A 15,720-nucleotide genomic window follows, 5' to 3' on the forward strand; every position below is an offset into this window, starting at 1 on the left:
TGTTCCTTGATTCAGGAGCATCACCATCTAGGTTGATTAGTAAACTTGCTTCTGCATCAGTGTCTTGCACTGTTCCACCACCAAGAATGTAATAGGCTCTGAGTGTAATATAAGATGTTTAGGATGTGTGTAGGTGGCTTGTTTCTTTTCTTTTCTTTTTCTTTTCCTTTTCTTTCATGTAATTCTCATCTGCATGGCATGTACAGTTGAATTCCACAGAGAAATTAACAGATAGAAAAAATAAAGGTTAATCTGAGGTTTAGATTTTAAGTAAACTGGAAATTCTGGAAAGGAAACATCTGAGGGCTAAAACCTTGGGAGAAAGCTTCGTGGAAGAGGTGAGAGTCGACTGAGGACACCTTAGGTGGGGTAGGGACTGCAAGACCCCTTTGGGAGCATGTGCAATGGTGAAGCGACAATCCTCAGCTTGTTTCTTGTGCAAGCAGAGTGATCAGCACCTCCTCTACCAGCTACTTCTGTTCATCACTGTTGTACCTCATGCAGTTTGATTCTGTTTAAGAGGTTCTGAGAATTGAATATCATAGTGTAACACATTAGTTAGCTGGAACCATCTTTTCCCTTAAACTTTTGGCTCAAGGTGTCATTCTGCAACTTGTGGAAACTCTGATTCCTTCACCCGGAATTCACCAGTTTCTTGGGAGCTCATGTATTTATAGTCACTGATTTTGATCTCTTGCTCCCATTAAATTAGTTCAGATTATAGACAGTCTTATTGTCTCAAGAATGCTGTTCCTGTTTCCATCCACATCGAACCAGATGGTAGAACTCAGATATCTCACAGCTTAAAGCCTTTTGTGTGTAGCGGACTTTGTTAAAGTTTGGGTAATGGAGAGTATTTTACATTGCAGCAAAGTAAGCAACTTGAATTCTCATACTGGCTATCCCTTTCCCTTAAAGTAATTTGCCCACCTTTCCATTAGGGATTCATTAATATCACCCATATATGTGGCCTTGGTGTCTCTTACAATCTTATCTTTCTTTCCTTTGCAAACCTTCCTCACTCTATTGCCACTAAGCCTCCAAATACTTCTTACTTTATTATGCAAAGCAATTGAACTCTAACTTCGCCTCCCAGGTTCACCTCTGTATATCCAAGGTCCACTGAAGGGCTCTGCTGAATAAAAAGCTCATCTACTTCTTAGCCATACAAAGGATTTGTAGAACCTCTTATGTGTTCTTCTATATTATCTTCTCTCTTTTGGAAGTATTTCTTGTTTTATTTTATTTTATTTTATTTTTTTATTTTTTGCAGTACACGGGCCTCTCACTGTTGTGGCCTCTTCCGTTGCGGAGCGCAGGCTCAGCGGCCATGGCTCACGGGCCCAGCCGCTCTGTGGCATGTGGGATCTTCCCGGACTGGGGCACGAACCCATGTCCCCTGCAACGGCAGGTGGACTCTCAACCACTGTGCCACCAGGGAAGCCCTGGAAGTATTTCTTGTTTTAAATAGCATTTACTACTTCTTACCCCAGAAATGGTTTTGCTTTGAAGGATCTCTGGAGGGAAGGTAAGAGACAATGTAAATATAAACAGCAACCTACATAAAACCTATTGTGGGCAATGAAAAAACTCATCTAACTGGGAAGAAGAATTCTTGTTGGGGAGTAGAGCTCAGATTTGAATGACCCAAAACAGACTTAGGTTTCAGTGGCAGATGAGACTGTTTAGGACAAATGGCTAACCATTTAAAAGAAAATCTGTCACCTTCTAGTAAAGTAAATTTTAGATAAATATTTTTATTTTTAAAATTATTATTATTTTCATTTTATTTTACTTTTTTAAATTATTTTTTATTAGAGTATAGTTGATTTACAATGTTGTGTTAAAGATTTTTACATAAAAACTAAAGTGATAAGTGTACTAGAAAATAGTTTTTTTAGTGTGGTACCAAAGGCAGAAACCATAAAGGAAAAAGTGTGGTGGATTAGCTTAAAAAAAATCACAACAAGTACCATAAACAAAATAAAAAGTAGGTGTCAACTGGTTAAAAAAAGTTTTCAACATATCTCTAATGTGTACAAAGCTCTTACAAATCAATAGGAAAAAAACACAAAAAGAAAAAGGGAAAAGTCATGGAAAACTAAATATGGCCAATAAAGCATATAGAAAAAAGCTGTTATTTATAATCCAGAAAACAAACAGAAATGAAATATCATTTTTCAACTGTTAGATTGACAAATATTAAAAAGAAGAAAATATTTATTACTGTCGAGGACTGGAGGAAACAGGATCTCATACTCTGTTGCTGGGAATAAATATTAATCCATTCTCTCTGAAGTTCAGTTTTGGCAATATGTAACAGATTTAAAGTACACATGCTCTTAAACCAGCAATTCAACTTCTAGGTATTTATCCTAAGGGCAAGTGTACAGAGATGTATGTGTGATGATATTTATTACAGAGTTTATAAAGCAATCAAAATAGCCATTGATAGGGGATTGGTCAAATAAATAGTGGTATGTCCATACAGCGGTACATGAAGTAAATGTATAATTATTATCACAGAAAGATGGCTACAGTATATACATGAAAAAATATATAGCATATGAACCTATTTCAGTTGAGATAAATATAGCCATAGCTGTGTGTATATATTTTAAAAATCATACAACACATTGTTAACAGAAATTATCTTTTCTAATTCAGAAAAAGAAAAGCCACTTTAAAAAAATAGGGGACTTCTCTGGTGATGCAGTGGTTAAGAATCCACCTTCCAATGTAGGGCACAAGGGTTCGAGCCCTCGTTCGGGAAGATCCCACATGCCTCAGAACGACTAAGCCTGTGCGCCCCAACTACTGAGCCTGTGCTCTAGAGCCTGCGAGCCACAACTACTGAGCCTACGTGCCACAACTACTGAAGCCCGTGCACCTAGAGCCCGTGCTCCGCCAACAAGAGAAGCCACCTCAATGAGAAGCCTGTGCACCACAATGAAGAATAGTCCCCGCTCACCACAACTAGAGAAAGCCCGTGCGCAGCAAATAAGACCTAATGCAGCCTAAATAAATAAATAAACTTATTTATTTAAGAAAAATAGGAAATAGATTCTGACTTGAGGGTGGTAGGTGGACTGAAACCAGACAATTTTCTTTTAAACCTTGATGGGCTAGGTAATGAATAGTGGTGATAAAAGTAGGAAGGTTTTATGGTATGAATGCATGAAATGAATGAAATGAAAAAATGAGGTTAGGGAAACCAGTTAGGAATCTATAGTGGCAGTTCAGGCCTGTAATATGAAAATAAGGTGTCAGCTGGGGTAGGCAATGGGATTATAAGGAAAAGAACCAATCTGAAGGACATTTCATAGAAGAAACCACTAGTCTGGTAGTCTGTCAGGCAGGAAGAGGATAAAGAAGAAAGAATAACAAGTCACTGATAATGCCAAAGTGTTTGCCCTGTGAAGTTGGAAAATTACTCGTCATGACAAGTATGGGGTAACTGGAAAGGAGAACCACTGTTCTAGAAGGGGAGACAAATTTGTTTCTTGGAGTTGAATTTGAAGGGCTAGAGGTATATCTGAAAAGAAATGTTCTTTAGGGTGGGGATTCCCATTTAGAGAAAAAGTTACCTGTAAAAATAGTGGTAATAGGTAGGAGTGGGAACTCTCTAGATTTGACACCCTTGAGATTCTTGAAGGAGGGGTGGGTCATATCTTGGTTCTCCCTTTCCTGTTGGCAGTCTTGGCAGACTCTGGAGAGGAGTGTGACATTGGTCTCAGTTGGAACCTGAGAGTAGAGCTTGAGGAGAGGTAGGATTGGGCAGTAATCATAATAAAACAACAGCCACAGCATTATTTTAAAATCAATCTGCCGTTTACAAAGGCCATTATATACAGCAGCTTATTTAACACAATCCTGTATACGATGCTTTATTACTTTACTCCTTACTAGAACTGAAGTTCAGTTAGAGAATTAGGACTCAAACTAAGGTATTCAGGACTCAAATTCCATTTCTCACTTCTCTACTCTCCATCTCTTAGAGATGAATTTTCCAAGGAGGGAAAGACTAGAGCAAAAGCTGTAGCCTGGAGCTAGCAGTACCCACAGTTAAGAGGTGGGAGGAAGAAGAGAGCCAGGGAAGACAAGTCACTCACAGTCACCGCCCTGTCCCCTGTCCCTTGTAGGCCCTGACATTCCTCTAACCAGAGAATGTTGGATGTTCCATAGAATTCAAAAGGAAAAAAAAAGTCCTAATCTATTCATAAATAGCTTGAGGTGTTTTAAGTAAGGTTGTCTAGTTTGGTTACAGCAGAGTTAGGGTTGTAACTTAGTGGTTTATTGAATTCTGGCTTCATTCTTTTGAGAGCAATACAATAAAAACATATTGACTTAGACCTATGAAGGAAGGGTTTGTCTGAATTAATTATATGAAAAAAAGATTTTTTTTGTGAAGTCATTAGGTTTGTTTACTTTTGGAATCACATGGTTAACTCACTTGTGTATGCATTAGCTTGTAGAGATCCTAAGACCTGTTTTTTGTTTTTTTATTTTTTTTATTTTTTTTTTTACATCTTTATTGGAGTATAATTGCTCTACAATGGTGTGTTAGTTTCTGCTTTGTAACAAAGTGAATCAGTTATACATATACATATGTTCCCATATCTCTTCCCTCTTGCGTCTCCCTCCCTCCCACCCTCCCTATCCCACCCCTCCAGGCAGTCATAAAGCACCGAGCTGATCTCCCTGTGCTATGCGGCTGCTTCCCACTAGCTATCTACCTTACGTTTGGTAGTGTATATATGTCCATGCCTCTCTCTCGCTTTGTCACAGCTTACCCTTCCCCCTCCCCATATCCTCAAGTCCATTCTCTGGTAGGTCTGTGTCTTATTCCTGTCTTACCCCTAGGTTCTTCGTGACATTTTTTTTTTCTTAAATTCCATATATGTGTGTTAGCATACGGTATTTGTCTTTCTCTTTCTGACTTACTTCACTCTGTATGACAGACTCTAGGTCTATTCACCTCATTACAAATAGCTGAATTTCGTTTCTTTTTATGGCTGAGTAATATTCTATTGTATATATGTGCCACATCTTCTTTATCCATTCATCCGATGATGGGCACTTAGGTTGTTTCTATCTCCGGGCTATTGTAAATAGAGCTGCAATGAACATTTTGGTACATGACTCCTTTTGAATTATGGTTTTCTCAGGGTATATGCCCAGTAGTGGGATTGCTGGGTCATATGGTAGTTCTATTTGTAGTTTTTTAAGGAACCTCCATACTGTTCTCCATAGTGGCTGAACCAATTCACATTCCCACCAGCAGTGCAAGAGTGTTCCCTTTTCTCCACACCCTCTCCAGCATTTATTGTTTCTAGATTTTTTGATGATGGCCATTCTGACCGGTGTGAGATGATATCTCATTGTAGTTTTGATTTGCATTTCTCTAATGATTAGTGATGTTGAGCATTCTTTCATGTGTTTGTTGGCAGTCTGTATATCTTCTTTGGAGAAATGTCTATTTAGGTCTTCTGCCCATTTTTGGATTGGGTTGTTTGTTTTTTTGTTATTGAGCTGCATGAGCTGCTTATAAATTTTGGAGATTAATCCTTTGTCAGTTGCTTCATTTGCAAATATTTTCTCCCATTCTGAGGGTTGTCTTTTGGTCTTGTTTATGGTTTCCTTTGCTGTGCAAAAGCTTTGAAGTTTCATTAGGTCCCATTTGTTTATTTTTGTTTTTATTTCCATTTCTCTAAGAGGTGGGTCAAAAAAGATCTTGCTGTGCTTTATGAGAAGACCTGCTTTAATGGGTAGAAAACCAGAAGTCTCATAAGTCACTGCAGTTTTCCAACTGACAGTCATATTTATGGGATTAAATTATTTACCTAACCCATCCTGATAGCATAGACACAAAAAGCAGTTATTTCCTGTCAGAAGTTCGAATCAACAGGGTCCACTTTAAAGAGGTTCTTAGGCAATTGCCAGACTGGTGTCCGCTAAGAATCTTGCAAGGCATCCTTGCAGCCGAGTGCTTGGAGCACAGTGGGCAGTAATAGTGCTTGGAAACTGGGTGAATGAATGAGCGCGTGAACAAGTGAAGGACTGAAGGAATCTTTCTCCCCAGGCGTGTTGAACTGTATGAAGCATTCTTTCCACAGCCTCACACTATAGCTTGGCTGGGTGGTTTGGGGACAAGTCTTAGATTCTGTATTGGCAGGGGGAGGAAATGGGGGCACACCATGGGAAGTTTCTGCTCTGTGAGCTGGTGACTCCATAGAGAAGGGACATTTCCAAAACCAGTATGCTGGTGTCACTTGAGTCCCAGTCTCATGATCTTTCCTCCTAAAAAGGTCAGGCTGCTGAGGAAGTCTCTGGAGCAAGTAAGGAGGCCCATGGAGGTAGGAGATTTCCTGTTGGCAACCTGGATTTACTCAGAGAAGGCAGCTACTTTATAAGACCTCTGTAGAGGCTGTCCACTGCCTTTGCTCCTCACTGCTTGGATTCTTTTTTTTTTTTTTTTTTAACATCTTTATTGGGGTATAATTGCTTTACAATGGTGTGTTAGTTTCTGCTTTATAACAAAGTGAATCAGTTATACATATACATATGTCCCCATATCTCTTCCCTCTTGCATCTCCCTCCCTCCCACCCTCCCTATCCCACCCCTCCAGGCTGTCACAAAGCACCGAGCCAATATCCCTGTGCCATGCGGCTGCTTCCCACTAGCTATCTACCTTACTACGTTTGTTAGTGTGTATATGTCCATGACTCTCTCTCGTCCCGTCACAGCTCACCCTTCCCCCTCCCCATAACCTCAAGTCCGTTCTCTAGGAGGTCTGCGTCTTTATTCCTGCCTTACCCCTAGGTTCTTCATGACATTTTTTTTTTCTTAAATTCCATATATATGTGTTAGCATACGGTATTTGTCTTTTTCTTTCTGACTTACTTCACTGTGTATGACAGACTCTAGGTCTATCCACCTCATTACAAATAGCTCAATTTCATTTCTTTTTATGGCTGAGTACTATTCCATTGTATATATGTGCCACATCTTCTTTATCCATTCATCCGATGATGGGCACTTAGGTTGTTTCCATCTCCGGGCTATTGTAAATAGAGCTGCAATGAACATTTTGGTGCATGACTCTTTTTGAATTTCGATTTTCTCAGGGTATATGCCCAGTAGTGGGATTGCTGGGTCATATGGTAGTTCTATTTGTAGTTTTTTAAGGAACCTCCATACTGTTCTCCATAGTGGCTGAACCAATTCACATTCCCACCAGCAGTGCAAGAGTGTTCCCTTTTCTCCACACCCTCTCCAGCATTTATTGTTTCTAGATTTTTTGATGATGGCCATTCTGACTGGTGTGAGATGATATCTCATTGTAGTTTTGATTTGCATTTTTCTAATGATTAATGATGTTGAGCATTCTTTCATGTGTTTGTTGGCAGTCTGTATATCTTCTTTGGAGAAATGTCTATTTAGGTCTTCTGCCCATACTGCTTGGATTCTAAATCAGGAGTCTCTCAGGCGCATCCCTGGCTTTTGCTTACCCAGCCTGGCCCTGCCCTTTGGCTGTGTGCCATTGGTGATTTTATTTTAGCACTGCTGGAAATTACACCCTCTACAAGGGTAAAGCAAATTGGGAGGTTCTGGTACTGGCTCTAGAGGGACTGGGGCCTGTCACCTGGCCCTGCCCTGTGTTTCCTGGCATGCTTTCCTGGCCGGCTTTTTACCCTTACACAGTCCTCCAAGCCCGTATTTCTGCCTGGGTGAGGATTAAAGACTGGCTTCTTCAGCAGGACTGTGGGGGCAGGAATCAGTGCTTTGGAAGAAGCTTCTGACACCAATCTCCATGGTCTGCTTTAGGAGAACTATTGATTTCATACAGATGATCTAACAGTTACATTGAGGGTGGTTGGGGGACGAGGACATGGAGATTCTTCATATCCACAAAAGGATTTACCACTGGGTTTCTTTAAGCACTGAACCTGCTTTTCAAAATCAAATTTGATTTTCATGCTTTAAATAATGTGCAGTTATTTGTATCAGAGAAAAGCTTTTGAGATTTTCTAGGCAGACTTCCTTGTTTCAGAAATGAACACACTTTGGGAGGTCCGGGAATGGCAAAGCCGTGCCTGTGCCAGGGAACTGAACACTCAGATCTTGTGAAGGGGCTGAGGCAGAAGGGGCAGACGGTGTGAGAGGGCGTCTCCTTCCCTCCTGGAGGAGCGTCTCTTGGGCTGTTTTTCAGGTGAGGCAGGGAAGATGCACTCCTTCCCCCAGAATGCCCTGCTCACATCCCTCAGATTGGGTAATTCCTGCCTCATTGACTTCTACCTTAGTCTTTTCAGACTGAACACCAAATGACATGGTAATGCCTTAGTATTTGATATTTTTAAGGTACATTTAAATAAGTGAAAACCTAAATTACAGGATGTGAATGACTGAAATGTAACTTTGTGAAATTCAATGTGTAAAAAAAGCCTAATACTAAGCAAAATGTCAGTGGAGGATCTTCACGGGGCCTGACTTAATTGGTTGAGTAGATCTATTATTAGAATTATCCAATCTATAATAATAAGCATTCATTTATTAATTATTTATTAACTGCAGAGAGTTTTATGATAATTTGATATAAACTGATAGGATATGACAGGTATAAGACTAATGCTGTGGGAACTCAGAGAGGAGAGATGATTTTTACCTTTGGATCTAGAGAATCAGAATTTTGTGAAAACACGTTTCTTTGTCTTAACACTTTAAATGATCTTGCTTATACCTTAGTCAGAAGTAGTGTTGATACAAAGGAAAATCTGTTCTTTTCATTTATATTATTAAAGTTCTGAATTAATCGCAACACAGTGTATTTCTTTTCACCGTGTTTCTTTGCTAATCTCTAGAGCAGTTTTCCGAAGAGCAGACCGTTGGTAAATAAGAGCAGTCCACTCTCTTTTATTAGATAGTATCTCTGCAGCTAGCAGATGGAGGCAAGGGTGTGGACCCCATCAGGGAGGCCACTCTTTCAAGAAGCTTGTCTGTGAAGAGAGGAGAGTTGGTGAAGGGGGAACGCAGGATCTAGGGAGGGTTATTTGTTTTTTGAGACCCAAGCATGACCTTGTGCAGTGGGGAAAGAGCTAGAAGAGAGGGAGAAGTTGAAGACAGAAAAGAGAAATAAAAATTGTTGAGCAAGGCTCCAGGGGAGAAGGGTCTACTGTATCCTAAGAATCGGTAGAGAGATTAAACTTGAACTGAACAAAGGACAAAGCCATCGCTGATTTTAACTGCATCACCACCACATCACCATTTATTGCTTTCCTACCTTTTGCTAGTACTCTCTTGAGCACTTTACAGGCTCCAGACACGCAGGCTCAGCAGACATGGCTCATGGGCCCAGCCGCTCCGCGGCATGTGGGATCTTCCCAGACTGGGACACGAACCCGTGTCCCCTGCATCGGCAGGCGGACTCTCAACAACTGCGCCACCAGGGAAGCCCTCTTGAGCACTTTTAACTCTCATTTGATAGGGGTGAGGGATGTGATGGGGCAGAGGGATTTGGTATTTTGAGGAGACAGTTTCTTTCTGTTGGGCTTTGTTTTCTCTGGGCAGAAGAAATTGAAGTCATCTGCTGGGAGCAGGTGGGATAGTGGGGACAGTGGCATGTTTTTTAAAATCTGTTGTGCCAGTGGCTGTAATCTGCAGACACGGAGGAGGACAGCTGAGCCGTGCTAAAGACCCAGCTAATATTGGAGACAGTGACTTTCTAGAGGAAGTAGCCCTCATGATAAATGATTGCTTTAGCAGTGCTCGGCAACTTGGGGGTTAAAGCAGAGGACATTCATATTCAAACAGGAGCTGTGTTTTGTGGGGTAAGTGGAAGACCTGGAGTAAGGGGAGTCTCGGATATTGGTAGTAGAGTGGTTGTCTACTTGACTAGAGAAAGAAGTGAATCTAGGAGAGGACTGATAGGCAGCAAAGCGATGAGGGGGGTGGGTATCGAGAGGCTGGAAATCTCAATGAAGTTGAAGAAGAAACTGTAGAAGACAAGACAAGGAGAGGTAGAAATATAGGAGGATATAGGAGACCATGAGCAGGCAAAGGTGTGACTTGGAGTGGAAAGGCAGACTCTGATCAAGGGGCCAAGTCCTTGATGACCAGGAGGTCAACAGCTTACAGAAGTGAGGAGGAGCGTTGTTGCTTGGTATAGGCCTCAGCAAAGGAAGGATTTTTTTTAAGGTTATAGGCGTAATGGTGTTAAAGCAGCATTGAGACAGACCATCTGTTTCTCCTTTTGGTACCACTGGATACTGAAGGATGATTTTATGGCAGAACCTTCATTGTTTAGAAACCAAGTTCCTTAAGGACTGTCAGGTTTCAGCTAGGGGAAAGGAGGCCAGAACCATCTTTTAGGCCTGTCTTCTGCACAGCTGGCCTAAATACTGTGGAGTTTCAGTAGTGGGGCGGCAGGTAGTTCTGGCCAAGTGGGATGGCCTCCACAAAGTATTGGACCTGTAGGCACAGTTTGCAGCAACAGGGACTAAGTACTCTTGCAGGCAAAATCCCATTTGGCCACTAGGGTTTTTTGAACTGTTCAGGATCAGATTGGGGCCAGTGCTAATCATCTGTGAGAGGCTGAAGGGAAACTCTAAAGGTTTCTTGCTTGAAACTTTAGGAGTCATTTGACTCTTGAGCCTTTCTGTTCCTGTGGGGTCTGGAATGTATTTTTCCCTCCACAGTGACAGCAAATAGTGCCCTAAAGCCCACATTTGAAAGGGTCTGGAAATACTCAGATTATTGTTTATAAAGATGTTTTTGGATTTTCAGTGGCTCAGGATTTCTTTGACATTGTTAGTACATGACTCCAAACATTTAAGAAAGAAGCCTCCAAATAGATGAAAACGAGCAAGCAAGTAAAATCTTCACAATTCTTTTGCTCCTTCTTAACTTGATTAATTTACACCGCCACCTTGGCTGTAAAACGAGACGTGAACAGCTCAGAAAATGATTGCCTAACCAGCCATTTCACCACAGGAACCTACTAAGCACAGCTATGTGGCCCCTAGCAGAAGAGGCTGTGTGGCTCAGAGCTTGGAATGCATTGCTCCCATGGCAGTACTTTCCAAATTGTTTGTAATTGGTTTTGTCACATAAAAATGAGAAACTTCTGTATGGCAAAGTCATCATAAACAAAGTTAGAAGAGAACCAACAGGCTGGGAGAAAATTTTTGCAATGTATGTGATAAACAATGGATTAAGGGACTTCCCTGGTGGTACAGTGGTTAAGAATCTGCCTGCCAATGCAGGGGATGTGGATTCGAGCCCTGGTCCGGGAGGATCCTACATGCTGTGGAGCAACTAAGCCTGTGCGCCACAACTACTGAAGCCCGTGCACTCTAGGGCCCATGTTCCACAACTACTGAAGCCCGCACGCCACGACTACTGAGCCTGTGTGCTGCAACTACTGAAGCCCATGCACCTAGAGCCCGTGCTCCGCAACAAGAGAAGCCATTGCAATGAGAAGCCCGTGCACCACAACGAAGAGCAGCCCCCACTCGCCATAACTAGAGAAAGCCTGCGCGCAGCAACAAAGACCTAATGTAGCCTAAAAAAAAAAAAACCAATGGATTAGTATTTATAATCTATAAAAGGTTTCTAAAAATCAGTAAGGAAAAGACAACAAGTCCTATAGAAAATGGGCAAAAAATACAAATAGGCAAGTCACAGCAGGGCAAACTAGAATTTTTTTTTTTTTTTTTTTTTTGCGGTACGCGGTCCTCTCACTGTTGTGGCCTCTCCCGCTGTGGAGCACAGGCTCCAGACGCGCAGGCCCAGCGGCCATGACTCACAGGCCCAGCCACTCCGCGGCATGTGGGATCCTCCCGGACTGGGGCACGAACCCGTGTCCCCTGCATTGGCAGGCGGACTCCCAACCACTGTGCCACCAGGGAAGCCCCCAAACTAGAATTTTGTCTAAAGAAGTGCATATCCTTGAGCACAGAGTTCTCTGGACAAGAATGTTTATTGCATTGGTAAATATCCACGAGTAGGGACTGTGAAATGCTATGTGGCCATGAAAACATTGAAGTAGGTTCTGTATCAGTGAAAAGAGCAAGTATACCCTACAGGACTGCTATAAAGAGCCTCGTGAGACTAAGGGTCCTGAGTTTTCTGGGGACAATTCCAGCTTTATTTTCAGTCAGTACATTTTGTTAAATATGCCACAAAATGTAACCTTTTTATGCCTTCATAAGGCCTTAATGTAAATAAATTCACATCCACCCCCTCCCAAAAAAAAAAGAAGCAAGTACAGAGCAATATGAATAGAATGTTCCTATTAATTTTTCTTTTTTTTTTTTTTTTTAGGTAAGAAGTGGATTTATTTAGAGAGAAACACACTCCACAGACAGAGTGTGGGTCATCTCAGAAGGCAAGACTGGCCTTGGGAGAAACACACTCCACAGGCAGAGTATGGGCCATCTTAGAAGGTGAGAAAGGCACCAGGGTATGGGGTTGTCAGTATAAAGCAGGTATACAGTAGGTAATTTCCTAGGCTAATGAGTGGGAGGAGTATTCCAGCTATTTTAGTAAGGGGCGGGGATTTCTAGGAATTGGGCCACCGCCCACTTTTTGATGCTTATTGTTGGTCTTGGAACTGTCATGGCGCCTGTGGGTGTGTTGTTTAGCTTGCTGACGTGAGCATATACTGAGGCTCAAGGTCTAGTGGAAGTTGACTTGTCTGCCATCTTGGACCCATGTGGTTTTAATAAGTTTAAGTCATGTCCTCGGGCTATGTCATTCTCTCAAAGGTTGTGCCCTGCCTCCTTCCCTCATGTTTCATTCTCCCCTTCAGAGATTTTATTCCCATATTCTTATGGGAATCAGAAGGGCGATGGTCTGTCTTATGTAACTGCTTCAAGGCTGAGTAGGGGCATCAACCCTGCCTGTCAGGGAGTAAAAATCTTTGGATGCCTGATCTAGGGGCCCCAGGGGCAGGACAGCTCCTTGTTTAAGTCAGTATGGGCTGGAATCCTCGCATAGCCATCATCTTGGTGTGGAACAGTTGTAATTGTTTCCATAGCTTTTCTATGAATCTCCTTGATGGTGAAGCACTTGTTGTAACAGCATCAGAGTAAAAAATATGATTTTAGATGCTATCCCTTCCAAGGTAGTCTCCCAACCAGGTGCTAGTGCCCCCAAAGTCACAAAGAAACGGCACAGAAGACGTCCCCAGTGGTGTTGATGATGAGCGGGAGTTGGTCTAGCTGGTCTCAGGACTTAATGAAGCTCAGATTCTTGATGTCTCATCACAGAAAGAATTCAGTGAGAGACAAAGTGATAGGTGAGAAGTGGATTTATTTAGAGAGAAACACACTTCACAGACAGAATGTGGGCCACCTCAGAAGGCAAGAGCGGCCTTGGGAGAAACACACTCCACAGAGTGTGGGCCATCTCAGAAGGTGAGAAAGGCCCCTATTAATTTTTTTTTTAATATTCCTATTTATTTGATTTGGAATGTGTTCATCCAGTTTTAAATTTTATTAGAGGGTTCCTTTAGGTTAAACAATATTTAAGGCTGTATTATTATAATTATGACATTAACAAATGAAACATCAAGTTTTGTCTTCTCTTCATGTAAGATAGAAGATTTATTTCCCATCCTCACCTCTTCCTCTCTTTGTTGAATCTGGTATTATAAATTTTAGCCTCTGTGAAGAATTTAGGGACCTCTCACTACCCCTCCCTTCCTGGAACGAAAAGGATTCCTGAGGAAGGCTACTGGGCCATGGTGCCTACAGTTGCAGTTTCTGGTGTGACGAACAAAGGAATTCAAAGCTCAGAATTCTTCTTGCCTAGGATTTTCTCCTTTTTGGTATATATAGCCTTGCAGAGCCTCTCAGCCTCCTGCCTCAGATGCAATGGAAGGGACAGGGGCCTCCTTAGGGAGGCCTTTCTTGCTTCTTCTCCTTAGAAAGGGAAAATTACCTGAGTGGCCTAGGAAGGCGAGGGTTATTAGAGCTGCCCTAGGTCTTGGGAGGAAACCTGCTCCTTGCATTTGTCCTTACTTCTCCTTTGGAGAAGCCTCTCAGCTGGTTTTAGGCACCCACCAACCGAGGTGAAAGGAATCCTTGAAACTGACACCTTAGTTTTGCCTAGTTCCCTGGCGGTTGAAGCTCCAGAACTCCAGCCTGGAAACAGTAGGAATTCTATTGCAGGGTGGCACAAGGACTTACATATAACCCCTTTGTCCTTCTTTGGGTCAGAAGCACTGTGTTCCTTAATCACATTCTCAGTGTCAGTAGACCCCAATATGGGTGTATGGGAATTGGTTTAGACTTGTAATGTAGGCTTTTCTCTGAGCTGGAGAGTTCACATAGAGCGATGTAATAGAAACTTATTTAAAACCAAAACTGACTACAGCCAGTTCTGTTCTAAAAAGGGTAGTACAATTCATATTCTTAGGGGAAAAAAGCATTCCACCACAGAATGGTAGTGGTGAGAGAGTGAAAGTTCAAAACTTAAACTTCTTTATGTTCCATAGTGCTGGTCAGAGTGGAACCTGGAGTAGGTGGTTCATAGTGGGCTGACTCTAGCTATGGGTTGTTGGGTGTCAGAGGTAGGGGGATGGAGAGCTAAGTTGCTCTGAATAATATGAGGGGAATTTAGTTTCCTGAGGGAAGGGGAGACCCCTCCCAAATGAGAGAAGTGTCTGGAGAGGGTGAAGGAGCCAAGCAACATGGTAATATAAAACCCATCTGTCTTTTCATAACTTTAGGAAAGGCTGATGAACACATAGTGTTTTGATGGAGTTGGTATATGTGTATATTTTTCTTTTTGGTAAAGCATGGAGAAAGGGAAACAAGTCCCATATCTGGGATAACTCAGCAGAGGGAAGAGACCAGCTTCAGGAGGTGAGATGTGAGTGAGATTAAAAGTCCAGCAGGAGCTGGAGCCAGAGCCAGAAGGGACTGCTAAGAGTATTAGCTGCTGGGAATTTGCAGAAATTGCAAAAGGCTATTGGATAGGGGGATCCAGGCACTTCTGTAACATGCCCAAGGTGCAGGTGGTTGCAGCTAACATATGATTGCTGTAGTGCTGTGTAACTCACAGACTGTTTAACAGTGATCCACCCCCACCCCCGCCCCAAGCTCTTTCTGATGGAGGTCTGTTTGTTGGATGCTCCAGGAACTGTCCTGATACTCCCCTTTCCGCCCAAGGAAAGCCATTTTCAGTTTAGACTCCAAAAGGGAAACAAAACTTGCCAACAAAGGGCTTGTCTTTCACTTCCTTTCCTGTAATTTACACAGACCCTGAGGATGCTTGTTACAGCCGGAGAGCTGTGGCCTCCCCAGACACGCCAGCCCTGTGTAGGGAGTGAAGGGAGGTAGGAAAAGTTTTGCACGAGGTATTGGGACTTGAAGACTGCTCTGAGCAAGTACCTAAACAAATATTAAGGCTCCAGTGAGGGCCCTAAAGACGCCAAGTCTCCGTGTAGCTGGATTGGGAACAGGGCAAATCTACCCAGTGCCACACTAAATAAGCACTCTTTTTTTTTTGCAGTACGCGGGCCTCTCACTGTTGTGGCCTCTCCCGTTGCGGAGCACAGGCTCCGGACGTGCAGGCTCAGCAGCCATGGCTCACGGGCCTAGCCGCTCCGCAGCATGTGGGATCTTCCCGGACCGGGGCATGAACCCGTGTCCCCTGCATTGGCAGGCGGACTCTCAACCACTGCGTCACCAGGGAAGCCCTAAATAAGCACTCTT

At 42.6% G+C, this 15,720-nt stretch overlaps 1 long non-coding RNA gene across 14 annotated transcripts in view; it reads left to right on the forward strand.

Annotated features, from left to right (window-relative positions):
* LOC115864076 (uncharacterized) overlaps positions 1-15,720 on the forward strand; it is a 116,360-nt gene that overhangs the window by 73,983 nt on the left and 26,657 nt on the right. For all 14 annotated transcript variants that reach the window (XR_009566146.1, XR_009566151.1, XR_011377887.1 and 11 more), the window contains one exon: positions 12,323-12,444. This is a non-coding gene — a long non-coding RNA (uncharacterized lncRNA). The remainder of the gene's footprint in view (positions 1-12,322; positions 12,445-15,720) is intronic.

This window comes from Globicephala melas, chromosome 12, assembly GCF_963455315.2.
Source record: "Globicephala melas chromosome 12, mGloMel1.2, whole genome shotgun sequence".
Taxonomy (NCBI): domain Eukaryota; kingdom Metazoa; phylum Chordata; class Mammalia; order Artiodactyla; family Delphinidae; genus Globicephala; species Globicephala melas.